The sequence below is a fragment of the Barbus barbus genome, assembly GCF_936440315.1.
Source record: "Barbus barbus genome assembly, chromosome: 9".
Taxonomy (NCBI): Eukaryota; Metazoa; Chordata; class Actinopteri; order Cypriniformes; family Cyprinidae; genus Barbus; species Barbus barbus.
The window spans coordinates 23,813,165-23,830,149 of record NC_136737.1 but is presented as its reverse complement, the minus strand read 5'-3'; positions in this window follow the sequence as shown (position 1 = coordinate 23,830,149).

Sequence of the window (16,985 nt, the reverse complement as noted above, 5' to 3'; positions counted from 1 at the left end):
TCCTGAAGGGTTGTGCATACCAAGAATGATAACGGTAACTAAATTGATAAAGTTTTAAAATAATAGTTTATTAAAACACATAAATTAGCTGAAAATGTACTCACCCTCAGGCCATCCAAAGATTAGATGAGTGTGTTTCTTCATCAGATTTGGAGAAATTTTGCATTACATTATTTGCAGTGAATGGGTGCCGTCAGAATGAGAGTCCAAACAGCTGATAAAAACATCACAATAACCCACAATTCCTGTCTTGTGAAGTGAAAAGCTGCGTATTTGTAAAAAGAAAAAAAAAAATACATTATTAAGACGTTTTAACTTAAAATGAGTCCTCTATCCATAATATTGTTTTTCTAGTGAAAAAGGTGTCTTGTCTGAATTAAGAGAGAAATATGCACAGATCAAACACTGTTTAGAAGCCAAAACAGTTATAAACGAATATATGGGTGTATTTTGATGTGAGAGACAATAGCGTATGAAGTTTTTCAATGGAGGAAGCATTATTGTGGATTAGGCATATTTTGGCCAGAAGAAAATAAAAATAAATTGTAAAAAAAAAAAAAAAAAAAAATGTCTTTATGATGGATTTGTCTCTTAAAAACACAACTTTTCTCTTCACAATAAGTTAATTGATGGACTGGAGTGGTGTGGATTATTGTGATGTTTTTATCAGCTGTTTGGACTCTCATTCTGACGGCACCCATTCAGATCCATTGTTGAGCAAGTGATGTAACGACAAGGTGCAATACATAATAACCAGAACATTATTGTCCATTGGTGAGGAAGCTATGAAGGTGAATTGGACCAATTATTGAAGGATAAAGCTTATCATTTTAGAAAAGCAATTTGAATTGATTTATTATGTAGGCTGTTATTTGAGCTGTAACGCTGTTTAAATCAAGGCAATCATGGGTAAAACTGATTGTTACTTTACACAAATAAAAGAAAGTGATTTTCATAGTAAAAACACTCAAATTTGGTTACGTTTTGTAGCCATATAATAAAAGAGTGAGTATTTAATACATTTACAAATGGGCTCCATTCACTTCCATTGTAAGTGCCTCACTGTAACCCAAAGAAATAAAACAAAGAAATTAAGAGAACATTACTCAACATTATACGTGCTGCTGATTGACCTTAACTCTTTGAACCTGTAGTCGTCCTTACATATCATTCTCCTGAGAACTTTGAATCCACATCGACTCTCAGGATGGGGTTTTCCTACTAACTAATGTGAAAAGCATGTCTCAGGCTGTTGAAAATGGCTTATGGCCGTGAGGGACGTGACATCAAAGACCTGCAGCTCTAATCTTAGATTGGCTGGAGTGTCCAGCAATCCTCCTAAAATGGAAATAGCAGCGCTAAACATAGACACATGGACTGTAAGATGTTATACTAACGTGCAAAGAAAGATGTTGGCAAGTCCATTTGTTTTTGGCTATATGAGTATTAACATATTTGCACAGGTGTCTCAGTTCATATCTCATCTCTGCATGAACAGAGTGAAATCAATTTTTTAAATGGTTATTGTTGGATCATTAATTTGTATTCTAGTCTGTCCATGTGTTATTATTGACTTCATTTAAAGGAATCTGATCTTGGCCACATTATTTGATGTATTTAATGCTGTTTATTGAAAAAAAAAAAAATAAATAAAGTTTGTTTGTCTTTCTATGACTTGCTTTCTTCTGTGGAACACTAAAGAAGATAGTTTGAAAAAAGCCTCAATGTTTTTTTGTCCAAGTAATGAACGTTTGCGATACAATTTAGTTTGTTCCACAACATTCTCCTTTTGTGTTCAAAGCAAAGCAACATGTTTTGCTCTTTTTGATATGGTAACCTTCTAAAAGTATTTCCGACTTTACGATTATTTATGGTTAAATAGTTAAACCCACTTTGATCTCAAACAATCTAGGGTCACAGCCTTTTGTTTGTATTTCTTTGTTCAGTATGATTGATTAAAAATAAAAAAATGCAATAATCAAACAACCAACCATGCAAATCAAAACATTTGCATTTGTTCGTTTTTTAAATGGGATATTTAAATTTAAATTTTATTTTTGACTACTTAAAAAATATCCATATAAATATCACACACCTGTGATTGCTTTTACAGAGTATCTTTTGCTTCCATGTGTTATTCATTTGTCAGAATCTGTTGAATATTAATATGTTCATAAAATGTCAGTGTGGAACCATTAAAGCATCCAGACAGTGTTTGTATCAGTGTCGCATCCAACGAAATGGAGTAAACAAATTATTTTCCCATGAAGTCAGAGATTTTTATCTCTGCTGTGTCAAACAACAGTAGCTTCTGTGGTCTGCTTGTTTTTTACTCTCCTCCAAAAAAATGCAATAAAAACTTATTTAAATGGATTCCTCGACATATAATTGTTTTGGGTTTCCTTGATTTAATTTCTTCTTAAATTGCAGACATAAAATCCAAATTGTTGTTATTGAAAATAGTTGTCGGGCAAACTGATCAACTACGGCATGTTGTTATTTGAATAGTTCTGTGTATATTTTCAAACTTTGATTTAATTGTCCTTGAACAGACAGGCTTACAATCAGATTTATCATCTTGGCCAGTATTCAGAAAAGATCCTGATGAAAACCAGCTTTGAGTCGAGTGAGATGAGGTGGTGTTACAAACAAGAAACAGGCCAGTGCAATAAATGTTGCTGGAGATGAATGCTTCTCATTCTTCACTCGCAAAAGCACTTCATAAATATGACATGAGATTTAAAGCATAAAGAAAATATGCACATTTCAACTTCCATAAGATTTCACAAAGAAGTCACCTATCAACCATGCAAAACACCCTAGCAACCACTCTGCAGGGTTGTTATTGTTAGCTAAAAAAAAAAAAAAAAAAATCAAACATTTATGTTAATTGAAATAAAATATGCATTAACAGAAATATTATAAAAAATATATCAAATAAAATATATGAATCCGTTTTTTTTATTAGCTTAAGAAGTACTACAATGATTAAAACTAAAGATGGGATAAAAATAAGTACAAATATTTAAAAAAATAACAAAACACAACAAAATTACTAAGGTTCAAACTAATTCAAATGTAAGTGAAAACTGAAAATAGACTACAAAAGCACTGCATCATGATGGTGAATGAAGTTAAATTACAAAAAAAAATAATAATAATAAAATCTATAAAAAACTAATAAAAATAAAAAAGCACAATACAATTACTAAAATTTAAACAAAATATAAAATGTAAAATATTACCAGGTATATTAATAAATACGATAATAGTAATAAATCCTGATATATATATATATATATATATATATATATATATATAGGAACACAAGAATACCTGGCAACCAGCAACAACACCTTGGGATCATTGGGAATGAATTTTTCATATTTTATTTGTTCAAGTGTTTGGCAAGCAATAAATAAATATATCTCATTTTATGTGGAAAAATTTAATTGTTTATATAAATGTTTAAGTCCAATCATCCCATTTTTCTGTGCTTAGAAGTTCACCAGCAGCATTTTTGTTGACCCTCAAATGGGCATATTTGTGCTAATACCCGAAAGGAATTTACAATGTGAAAACAGCTCCTTTCCACAACTTTATTACACACAACTCCCAGAAGGGTCTGGAGAGACTGCGGATGACTGCCAGGGATTCCTTACTTGATGACTTTCCTAGACATGCTACGGAGAGTTTCGGGTTCAACAGTGTCATTTGGAGGCCACACTTGGAGTAAACAGAGCAATTTACATTTCTCAGAGAATATTACGGTAAACTTTTGTTTCCAACGACTTTGAATGAGTGGCTTTGAAGCGCACTTTCCGTATTTAAACCGACCACAGTTAAAACAGAAGCCTCTTGTGTTTTGATATTTTCCACAGTATTTTGTTTTGAGGAGACTCTGACCGTGAATAATAGGAAAGTCAGATTTAATTTCCTATTTCGGTCGCAGGTGACATGGTGAAATGAGCTCCGTTACAAAAATATCAGATACTTTCACATCGTACCGATCTGTCAGGACAGTTTATAAAGCGATTGTCTGTGACGACACAATGGATGAAATAGGCCCATGTCCACAGAGCTTGATATACAGGCACTTGCGAATTCTCGCCTGACTCAATGGACAGCTGTGCTTCCCTTTAAAAGTCACGCTCTCGCAGCCAAGGGAAAAATAAATGGCCCTGGTGACCTTGAATGGATCCATGCGTCAGAGATCCCACTCGAAACACCACACGAATACATCTACGTTACATTTGGAGTAAGAGTGCGTGGTCTATATTGAGAGCAGCTCTGCACTAATTCACTGAATGTATTTCTAGTAGCTTTGTCCCAATCATTAGAATGTGAATGGCAGTGGACAGCACCTTTTGTGTTGCATTAATCTAGCGAAAGCATTGTTCGTATAATATTAATTGTTCCCTGTAGGATGTTTTTGCATCTGGCAGCGGACCCATATTGTATCTGTGAACAATGGGTAAACATTGAACAGTATTACTGGTGTACACACTCTTGCACCTGTACATAACAAACAATTTCCAGTGGGCTTTTGTTGTTTCAAGCATATTGTGCTGAAGTGTTGGACTTCTGATCTTAATTACCCGTTCAGGTGTTGTTTATCCATGCTTGTTTGCTTAACTCTGTGCGTGTATGTGACATGCTCCATCGTTTTGAGTTTGACCCTAGAGTTTTTACTATTTTTAGATTTCTGTTTCAAAAACATGCTGTTCTTTTACAATTTCTATTCATGAAAGCACACTAAAATAATTGATTATGGTGTCCACAAAAAATATTCAGCATCACAACTGTTTTCAACATTGATAATGTTTTAAAAAACCTTATTGACCCCAAACAATAATGCATGTATGGTAGATAACAAACAAGCTATGGACACTGATTTAGTTTCTTGAGGTAAATGTAATATCACGTGACATGTTTCCCAACTGCTTTATTGACGTTCACATTTAAAACTTTGATATGATATTTTAGCATATCACTGATGTTCATGCATGCCTTTATAGTAATTAGTGATATATATATGTATTTTTTTTCGCAATCTCATGCACTTATATGTTATTATTTTGAATTTTAATTATTGCACAAATATAAGATACGGCCGAACCTTCAGCTAAACTTGAACAATCAATGCTCCCTCCAATGCTGTTGACAAAGTTTATATCTGCCTCCATCCGCATAACCAATCATCTGTGAGGGGCAACCATTCAAGCCAATCAGCTTTCAGTATCATGTGTCACCAAATGCAGGGATTAAAGTGAAAAAAAATCTTCTGACTGAAATTTTTTTTCAGGCCAAGTCATATTCCTTTAACCAACACTTTATTTAAATAGTCGAGACCAATAGCGTGGAAGATGTTTTAAACCGCTTTAGTATTGCCAGTTTGCGTATTTTAAAAGCTATTTTTTATCTATGAAAAAGTTATACATACCTTGACAAATAATCAACCATCAACATAACTTTTCAGTGCATGTTTTTATTTATCTTACAAGAACAAACAATGTTTTGTGAAACTCTTAATAATTATCAGAAAAAAAAGTAACAGCACCACCATTTAAGAACAAAAAGTGCTATTCTTGTGCAAAAGTCTCTAGTGCGTTTTTCCCTTTTTCTGCCTTTTGGCTGTGAAACCATATTTCTGAAGCTTGGCTACACCTGACACCCGTTTCAGTGTTTGACTAGCTACATGTGCAGGACTGGCTCCAGGAGAGGTGGAGGGGGTGGAGGCTGTAGCAGCAGCTTTGCCTTTAACTCCAGGGGTGGAGGAGGTGGAGGCTGTAGCAGCAGCAGTGCCTTTAACTCCAGGGGTGGAGGAGAAGGAGGCTGTAGCAGCACTAGTGCCTTTAACTCCAGGGGTGGAGGAGAAGGAGGCTGTAGCAGCACTAGTGCCTTTAACTCCAGGGGTGGAGGAAGTGGAGGCTGTAGTAGCAGTTTTGCCTTTAACTCCAGGGGTGGAGGAGGTGGAGGCTGTAGCAGCAGCAGTGCCTTTAACTCCAGAGGTGAAGGAGGTGAAGGCTGTAGCAGCAGCAGTGCCTTTAACTCCAGGGGTGGAGGAGAAGGAGGCTGTAGCAGCACTAGTGCCTTTAACTCCAGGGGTGGAGGAAGTGGAGGCTGTAGTAGCAGTTTTGCCTTTAACTCCAGGGGTGGAGGAGGTGGAGGCTGTAGCAGCAGCAGTGCCTTTAACTCCAGGGGTGGAGGAGGTGGAGGCTGTAGCAGCAGCAGTGCCTTTAACTCCAGGGGTGGAGGAGGTGGAGGCTGTAGCAGCAGCAGTGCCTTTAACTCCAGGGGTGGAGGAGAAGGAGGCTGTAGCAGCACTAGTGCCTTTAACCTCAGGGGTGGAGGAGGTGGAGGCTGTAGTAGCAGTTTTGCCTTTAACTCCAGGGGTGGAGGAGGAGGAGGCTGTAGCAGCAGCTTTTCGTTTAACTCCAGGGGTGGAGGCTGTAGCAGCAGATTTTCCTTTAACTCCAGGGGTGGAGGAGGAGGAGGCTGTAGCAGCAGCTTTTCGTTTAACTCCAGGGGTGGAGGCTGTAGCAGCAGATTTTCCTTTAACTCCAGGGGTGGAGGAGGAGGAGGCTGTAGCAGCAGCTTTTCGTTTAACTCCAGGTGTGAAGGCTGTAGCAGCAGATTTGCCTTTAACTCCAGGGGTGGAGGAGGTGGAGGCTGTAGCAGCAGCTTTGCCTTTAACTCCAGGGATGGAGGAGGAGGAGGCTGTAGCAGCAGCTTTTCGTTTCACTCCAGAGGTGAAGGAGGTGGAGGCTGTAGCAGCAGCAGTGCCTTTAACTCCAGGGGTGGAGGAGATGGAGGCTGTAGCACAAACAGAAGAGGTGGAACCTTTCTTTACTTTTCTAACCCTAACTGCTGAGAGGACCTTCACAGCTTCCCTCAGTTTCCTTACCTTTTGCTTGTCAAGGTTCTCTTTCTTTTTCTTCAGACGATTTTGGTATGTCTCATAAGAAGACAGGCACAATCTCCTCAATGCAGGGGTAATTTGCATTTTGGAGGCAGTTTTGTCCATTACCTTCATGTGAGACTTGATAATGGCTAAGCCTTCATAAGTCTCAATGTTCAGCCTAACCCTGTCTTTCTCAATTATGTCATCCATGATATTAAACGATCCTTCGACAAGAGGGCCAGTGAACAATGACAGAAGAGTCTTTACCAACTTCCCTAAGATGGGGAATCTCATTTCTCCTTCTGGCATCTTCATGGCAAAGATCTTACACCACCAGTCAACATCGATTCGTGCAATGTTCTCCTGAAAGCATTTGGTTTGTCCTCCAAGATCTGTATCAATCTGGTAGGCTCGCACCTCTTCATCCAGTTGACCCAACTCCTCGGACTTCACAGCATTTGGCAAGGCCTTGGCCAAGGTGTTGATTGCACCTTGGACTGATTCGTGTAGAATCAATGATGGTGTCAGCACAGATAAAGAGGTGATGATGTTGTTGTTGAGGGGAAGGTTTTTCAGGAGGAATGTTGCTGCCTTTATGTAGCCTTCTCTGAGAGAGCTGTAGACCTTCTGCACCCAGGGCTTCTTTTCCACTCTAGCCTTGTTTAAGGCAAAGAAGCTGAATCTCCCCACAGACAACCTTTTGTTAGTGTACTGCAGGTCTCTCTTGTGAACATTAAGCTTCAACAAGCCCTTTGCACTCAAGGGGATAGTTTCAGGCTTCATAAATTTGGAGAGAAGTTCCCTAACCAGTAGCAGCATTTCAGCATGCAGCACATGGATCACGGGCTTTTCATGCTGCAACTTCTTCAGGAACACCTGGAAAGTTGGAAGTACACCTGAAAATCACAATAGAACCTGATTAGAACGGTGGCTGAATATTTTATACATTTATTCATTATCACATTCATAGTAATGTAACATCTTGTTTTCATTACATTTCATAGTACATTTACATTTAGTCATTTTGCAGACGCTTTTATCCAAAGCGACTTACAATTGGGGAATACATAAAGCGATTCATCCTAAAGAGGCAGACAGCAAATGCGCATAATACCAAGTTTCAGGCATTGTTCGAAAATAATTACAAGCTAGAAAGGGAAGGAATAAGTAAAGAGAGGTTTTTTTTTATTTATTTTTTTTAGGATGAAGTCAAAGAGTGTCGAAAGAGATGAGTTTTCAGCTGTCGCTTGAAAGTTGTCAGGGAATCAGCATTCCGGATTGGGGTGGGAAGATTGTTCCACCAGCCAGGAACAGTGAACGAGAAAGATCTGGAAAGTGATTTTGTGCCTCTCTGTGATGGCACCACGAGGCGTCGCTCACTAGCGGATCTCAGGCTTCTGGAGGGAATGTAGATACGTAATAGTGAGTGGAAGTAGGCGGGTGCGGAGCCTGTGGTTTTTCAATATGCAAGCATCAATGTCTTGAACTTGATGCGAGCCTCAACCGGTAGCCAGTGCAAGGAGATAAAGAGAGGTGTAACATGAGCTCTTTTGGGCTCATTGAAGACCAGTCGTGCTGCTGCATTCTGAATCATTTGAAGAGGTTTGATTGTGCATGATGGAAGTCCAGCCAGAAGGGCATTGCAGTAGTCCAGCCTAGAAATGACAAGGGCCTGGACAAGAAGTTGTGCAGCATGCTCCGTTAGGAATGGCCTGAGCTTTCTGATGTTGTGCAATGCAAACCTGCAAGATCGAGCTGTCTTTGCAATGTGGTCTTTGAAGGTCAGCTGATCATCAAAGATTACACCAAGATTTCTGACTGAACATGATGGGGTAATTGTAGAAGAACCTAGCTGGATTGTGAAATCATGCTGCAGAGTTAGAGTGGCAGGGCAAACAAGAAGCTCGGTCTTTGCCAGGTTGAGCTGGAGGTGATGTTCTTTCATCCATGTTGAGATGCTCTCCAGGCAGCCTGAGATCTGTGCAGCTATTGTTGGATCATCTGGTTGAAATGAGATGTAGAGTTGTGTGTCATCAGCATAGCAATGGTAGGAGAAGCCATGTGCTTGTATGATGGGACCCAGTGATGTAGTGTAAATGGAGAAGAGGAGGGGTCCAAGAACTGAACCATGAGGAACCCCAGTGACCAGTCGTTGTGCTTTGGATGCCTCGCCTCCCCAGGCCACCCTGAACGACCTACCAGAGAGATAGGATTCAAACCAGCGAAGAGGAATCCCTGTGATGCCCAGTGATGAGAGAGTGGACAGGAGGATCTGATGATTGACAGTGTCAAAAGCAGCAGATAGATCCAGCAGAACAAGTACTGATGATTTGGAATCAGCTTTTGCAATCCGTAAGGCTTCAGTGACTGACAGCAGCGCAGTCTCAGTTGAATGGCCACTCCTGAAACCTGACTGTTTGGCATCCAGTTTGTTGTTCTGTGAGAGAAACAGTGATACCTGGTTGAAAACAACTCGTTCGAGGGTTTTTGCTAAGAATGGAAGGAGAGAAACAGGTCTGTAGCTATCTAAAACGGAAGTGTTTAATGTAGGTTTTTTGAGCAGGGGAGTACCATAGTAATGAAATTATTCTTCTTGGAATATTTCAACCCTTTAATATTATTAATTAGCTTAGTTTTTTTTAAGTTTTTTTTTCATCTGTATTATTTTAATTGTCTAGTTTTATTTGCATAAGTCCTGAAATGTTTTAATTCTGGTTTAATAAGTCTGTAACTTTGCTTTGAAAAGTGCTGTATAAATAAAGTTTATTAGTAGTAGTATTATTATTAACCAAAGTGATCTAATTAACAGTAATCTAAAAACTGTATTTATGGTTAACTCAGATTCCATTCCAGGATTGCAGGAAAAATAAGCATATAATAAATATAGCAATAAAGGGATTTCAATGCATAAGAAATCTCTGTACTTTTCTTACCACTTAAAGTGAACATACCTCTGTATAAATCAATCATGGTTGTGAGCTTGTCAAACTCTGAAAAAAGCATACAGATGCGTGTCTTCCGATTTTTGTTTACATCACTTCCGAACCTCGCAGATTTTGCCATTTGCTGTTGCAGAAAAATTATCCTGGCCTTCTCATCAGATGTAACTGCATGCTTATCAAGAAGCTGGTTCAGAAGCCATCTTCATCACAAAAAACATACATAAGGATTAAGGAGAGAAAACAGACATTGCTATTTCTAATTGACAATACTTCATCTGTCATGATATAATTTTTGTGTTTACAGGTCAAGGCACTTCCCATCCCTCTTTTGAAGGTTATTTAATCATTTGATTGCATCTGGAATGAAGCCGAACTTCAATGAGTCATAGTATCTACAACTTGATATAACTTAATTGATCATTGAGCCATCTCCACCACTCGGTTTAGATTTGTTATGTTAAAAAATTCCACTAGATGTCTGCATCTTTAAATATGATTTAAAATATATTTTACTGATATATATATATATATATATATATATATATATATATATATATATATATATATATATATATATATATATATATATATATATTATGTATTATGTATTATTATTTTATTTTTTTCATTATCGCCAAAAAGAAAGAAAAAGTGCTTTCTTTCTTTAACACTGAAGGGTTAATGAGATCTTGCAAACTGGGCCTACTAGTACAGAAATTAGATAATACATGACAGGTCATGCTCCGCTATGAAAGAACATATGCGCACTTTTAGATCACACACACGGTCGGCCATAGATGCATTAACCTCCGTTGTGGTACTTGTCGCACCAGGCAGGGAGCATGTGTACTGTAGAGCACGAACGGCAGCATTGTGACTAGCTTCTGATTGATGGCGAGCTAGCACTTTTTTGCCATTATTGCCATATTGAAGTCTCCTGTGGCATACTGTGCAAAGACACGTACCTGGCTGTTTGATTTTTTTAGCCCACAAACTAAAAGGCTTGCCATTCTCCCCCATTTCGCCAAGCCAAGCCCATCTCCATTTATTTTTTACACTTTTATCGATCTCTGATACATCGGAGCCTTCCTGCATTATAAGTGTGTCCATGCTAGCTGAAATATAGTACTACCTCAGTTGTAGCCTGACATGCACTGACAATTAACTTTTAAAATGGATTGAACACACGGAGCACTTTTTCCGTGAGCGGGACGAGAAAACCCGGCGTGGATCCAGAGCGGAGTGATTACAGAACACTTCGAGAGGAGAGAGGAACGTGCTTTCACTCCACTCCAGGCTTTGATCACATCTCCCTCAGCAGGCTGAATACACCTCATCTTTCCTTAATTTAAGACCTATTCAAACTGAAATTAAGACATTTATTACACTATTTGAGAAATGTAAGCCTATTTACGGCCTTAAAATTGTGAAAAGTGAATTTAAGACATTAAGGACAGGCGGAACCCTGCAATTGACGGAAATCCGTCATAGACTCGTTGCAATTAACGGAAATCCGTCGTAGCGACTGAGAACTTTAATCCCTGCAAATGTGCTTGTTAAGAAACTTTAAAATCGAAACAAAAACCAAAAAATAAAAAATACAAATTAATGAAGGATTTCACAACAAGACATGGGCTGTAAATGTTACAATGAAGGAATAGAGATCCTTTACTCAAGGAATGGGGCTCTCCAAATATGTTTATACTGGTCATAGTCTTATCCCTGTGCCAAAGAACAATAAACCCTCTTGCCTGAATGACTATCGCCCAGTTGCCCTCACATCTATAGTCATGAAGGTTTTTGAGAGACTTGTAAAGAGCCACATTTGCTCCTCCATACCTGATACTCGCCCAAACAGATCCACGGACGATGGCATTTCTCACGTCCTCCACTCTTCCCTCAGACACATGAACAGCAACAATGGGAATGATGTAAGGCTGCTATTCATTGACTATAGCTCAGCTTTCAATACTATAGTCCCTATCAAGCTGGCTTCTAAACTCACAGACCTCGGCCTAAACTCCTCACTCTGTGACTGGATTCAAGACTTCCTCACCGGCAGACCTCAAGTGGTGAAAGTTGGCCAGTTCACCTCAAACCCCATCACTCTGAACATAGGAGCCCCACAGGGCTGTGTCCTGAGTCCCCTGCTCTACTCTTTCTACACGCATGACTGCGTGTCCTCTCACAGCTCCACATCTATTGTCAAATTCGCTGATGATACTGTGGTTCTGGGCCTCATCTCCAACAATGATGAGTCCGCATACTTGGATGAGGTAGAGAGACTCACATCTTGGTGCCAGGACAACTGTCTCTCTCTGAATGTGAGCAAAACTAAAGAGCTGATCATGGACTGTAGGAAGAGACAGCAGCAGCCCTACACTCCTCTTATGATCAGTGGGACCCCTGTGGAGAGGGTGAGCAGCTTCAAGTACCTCGGTGTAAACATCTCCGAGAACCTGACTTGGACTACACACATCCAAACACAGGTTAAGAAAGCCAGGCAAAGACTGTACCATCTGCGTCAGCTGAGGAATTGCAGGGTCTCACCAGCAATCCTGAAAACTTTCTATTCAGGGACCATAGAAAGTGTATTGACTCAGTGCATCTCAGTGTGGTATGGAAACAGCTCCAATCAGGACTGCAAAGCACTACAGAGAGTTGTGCGCTTAGCTGAGCGCATCTCAGGGTCTGCTCTCCCCTCTCTGCAGGACATCTACCTAAAACGCTGCAAAAATAGAGCTGTTAAAATCTTCAAGGACTCAAATCACCCTGGTAACCGTCTATTCACTTCATCTGGTAAGCGCTTCCGTAGCCTGATGGCAAAAACTGAGAGACTTAGGAGGAACTTCTTCCCCCAGGCCATCAGGCTCCTAAACTCTAACTCTGTGTCATAACATCACTTGACTCCATGTAAATATCACCATATCAATAAGCTATTCATAATTTTTCTCCATGTAAATATCATATATAAATAAGCTATTCATAATTTTTCTCTACCTCATATTGCTGCTATTTAAATACACTGTACAACTTTTGCACATTATTTTTGCACATTCCTCTTATTACTATTTAAGTCAACAACATACGGACCTGCACATTTATATTTATATTTTTTATCTTATCTTTTATTTTATTTTATTCTTTTATTTTATTTTATTTTTTCTACTTTTCTTTTTCTTAATATTTGTATACTTTATAATTGCACTGTCCTTGGAGCGGACCTGACTTACATTTCACTGCTGGTTATACTCTGTATAATTGTGTATGTGACAAATAAAAACTCTTGAATCTTGAATCTTGAATCTTAAATGGCATTTGTGTGCGTGTGCGTGTGTGTGTGTGTTTCCCACTTACACACTTAAAAATAAAGGTGCTTCACAGCAATGCCATAGAAGAACCATCTTTGGTTCCACAAAAACCATTCAGTCCAAGGTTCTTTAAAGAACCATCTCTTTCTTACCTATTAATAATCTGAAGAACCTTCTTTTGCCACAAAGAACCTTTTGTGAAACAGAAATGTTCATCAGATGTTAAAGGTTTTTATGGAACCATTTAGACAAAAAGGTTCTTCTATGGCATTGTGAAGCACCTTAATTTTAGGATGTAATTTGTAATTATCACTTAATATATCCAGCTTAGAGCAGGCGCAATTTACATTCACATAACTTGAATGTTCGAGGCTTCCGGTGTCATCCATTTCCCGTTAATTTACCTGCACATTGCACTCTGGTATTTATCATATTATTTTAATTAATTATCATAATCACACAGGTTTGTAGTGCAAATTGTTTTACCATTTACTGCACTTACTTTTCTTATTCTTCTAGTTATTTTCATATAGCTATTAATGAACCGGACTACCAGGTCTCATGGCATAAATGTAACTGGGGGCACTTTTTATCGAGACGCGAAATACGTACTAATAAGTACATATCACTGCAGTTTCCAAAATAAATAAACACTAGAGGCAGTAAAACTCTGACGCCTTTTATTGAATTTCACACAAATTTACAGAGTTTCGATTAATAAAGCAAATTTTTTTCATCGCTCAATTGCTTCAAGCATATCATGTTATGACTTCAAAACAATGTTAATATGCTGGAAGATTTGAAAACTGATGCTTTTGAACGTTAGCATCACACATATCCAGCTTCATATCTATGGGTTTTCATAGATGGTAGGTTTGTTCGGTAGCTCACGGAGTACGGAGACGTACTTGAGAGGTGAGGCGCTCCAGTTTGAATCCCGTGTAACTACGGTTCGACAAAACAGTTGAAATCTGCATATAAGGAAGTTCAAATAGAATGGTTGCATCAACAAATGCATTTTTATATGCATTTGTCAAAACTATCGGGTCGGTTTAGGGTTGGGTTTGGTGTAGGGCATTATTTGAATTCTGAACTGCCGCAATACATACCTGAAGCAACGTAATAAAAACACAGCAATACATACCTATATCAGTGGACATTTCTCTTTGAAACTGCGGCGAAACGTGCAGTAAGGTACGTAAAAACGGTCTCGCTAAAAAGTGCCCTATGTACTGTTTATGTCATGAGACCAGGTTGAAACCAGAGTATCTCATATTCAAAGAAAATGGCATTGGAAAATACGGTGGATAAAACTCCTCAGGGGCCACCACTACTAGCAAAAAACACTCATAGGACATTAGCTACCACATAGAAACATCCTGGCTATTTGGCTGCAAGTAGTGCATGGGTAAGCGCCACTCATCTAGTTTGGTTTTGTTATTACACATTGTAATTCCAACTCTTGTAAAACAATATACAGCATTGGATACCTACCATTTGCCCTTGTATGGAGGTGAAGAAATGCCAAAATGCAAATATTCCAGTCGCTCCTGCTATCCACAACAACCCTATTAAACCAACAGCTCTATTGCTCATGCAACAATAAAGCCATCATCTCACAAAACTTGTGTATTACTGGCGGTAGAAACTAGTAAAAGTGTTATTAGGTTTCTGTTCATGTCATGCATCCTGAGATACCGCTCAGTATTAATTTGTTCCCAAGGCGAACCTCATAACTTGGACATTTTTGTGTTCTTGTTACGCTCATTAACAGCTTGGTTATTTTGCTTATAAAATAAACCTTTTATATACTTAAAGGCGTCCAGGCAATATTACAAGCGCCTTTAAAAAATAACTATGAACTTTAAATAGCTTTCACTGATGTTTGTGTTGGAAAGGTATTTATAGAAAGTTGTCAGAGTCTGGCGTTCTCCATCTTGATGTGCTCCTGAGTTGGCCTAAGTAAAACCTTCAGTGTATGCAAAACCATAACACCTGGATAAGCTTTAGCATGCTACCTTGCTGTCTACATAGGCATCTACCTTCTGAGGCAACATGCTAACTGAAATTCAGTGACTGATTTAGAATATTTGTTTTTCACTGTGGTTGCTGCAATGCATTCTGGGATTGCATACATACAGTGCTGCTGTAGAATTTCACCCCAGAAGAAGGGCCCTGTCCCAAATTCCCACACCTGTAGTCTGGCTTGCGACAGTAAGTGTGCAATATTTCGGAGTGGTATTTAAAGCTAAACGTATCCCATCATTCATCATGTTCAGGAACTCATGTGCTCCAAAATTGCAATATTTTGAGGAACACTTTCTAGTGTAAGTTAAATGAATTTGATATTGCATATAACTTATTGTTGCATATTGTATTGCAGAGCTAACAGGGAATGTTCAGGCATGGTTCTTTCAAAGTTATGAGCGAATATTTTTCCATTAAGGAAATATGTCGTGTAAGTAGACAAATGGTCAAGTGCAAAGATGGCAAGTGTGAGTATTGGGACAGACCTGAGGTATATTCAAAGACAGACTTATATTGTTTGACTGGAAACATTTTTGTGTTGGGAGCATACTTGCTGTCTAGATAGGCAGCTTACTTGGTTTTGGAACAGAGCTCTGTTGTGCCATATTTAACTGTCAAAGTCCATCTTACCTTAACTCCACAAGTAGTACCCAGCCCAGCTTATATACAGATTGATTATCATTTAAATTGGCACACATGTTTTCTCACCGAGAGGATTAGCTTTATGGGATCTGCCTGGAGAAAATGGGTCAAATGACTTCTGCGAACTAGCCAGGAACAAATGACAATGTGATCATTTATCCCAAGCATACCTCACCAAACAGCAGTTAGATAACAGCCGGTCAATAACAGGAAGAAATCCTGCATGTAGGGCCAGACAGTTAAGATGTACCAAGGTCGGTTTATGTAAGCATCACTGTAAACAGTGGATAATGATATTAAAAAGGGAGAGAAAGAGAGAATGGGGCTGTTATTTACATTCACACTAGCCAACCAATGAACTGGACTGTAATAGGGCCTTTTAGCTTCTAAATGCATTTAATTCCACATTTTGAATTGATATTTTAATTTACACAATATTATTATTGTTAAAACTCTAAGGAGTAAACTCAAATGAACAGTCTTTTAATGTAGACATCAGGGCAGCAAGGCAAGACAAGGCAAGACAAGGCAAGGCAAGGCAAGGCAAGGCAAGGCAAGGCTTACAGGAACACCGGGGAGTAACAAGTAGACCAGACAAAATCAAACTGAATAGACAGGACTATAAATACACAGGATAATCACACATAATTAGACAAACACAGCTGGACAAGAATGAACTAATAATCACACTAGACAAGGACAGGAAACAAACCAAATATGGAAACATGAGGCGGGAACACATGACACGCACGACAGAGGTCTGACAGTTCCTGTGGACTTAACAAACTAAAGAAAATAAACTCTTGATATTATCTCATCTCATGTGTTTAACTGATCTGCCAACAATGAGCAACAGTTTATACATGAATCATGGGAGAATTCTGTTACCCCCCCCCCCCCCCCCCCCCCACACACACACACATTTTTGACAATTCAATTTCCACAATATTTCAGTGTGTATATAATATAATAATATCTTTACAGTGGATTTTCATTATTTGATTGAGTGAGGTTTTGTAAATCGAAAAAGGGCCAAGCACTGAACTCTGAGGCACCCCATTGGTTAGCCCTGTCAAATATAGTAAATTTGATGTGGAGTCCAGTGGCCTTCACTTGCTGTTGTTTATAAAGTTCATGTGACAGTACATTGTCACATTT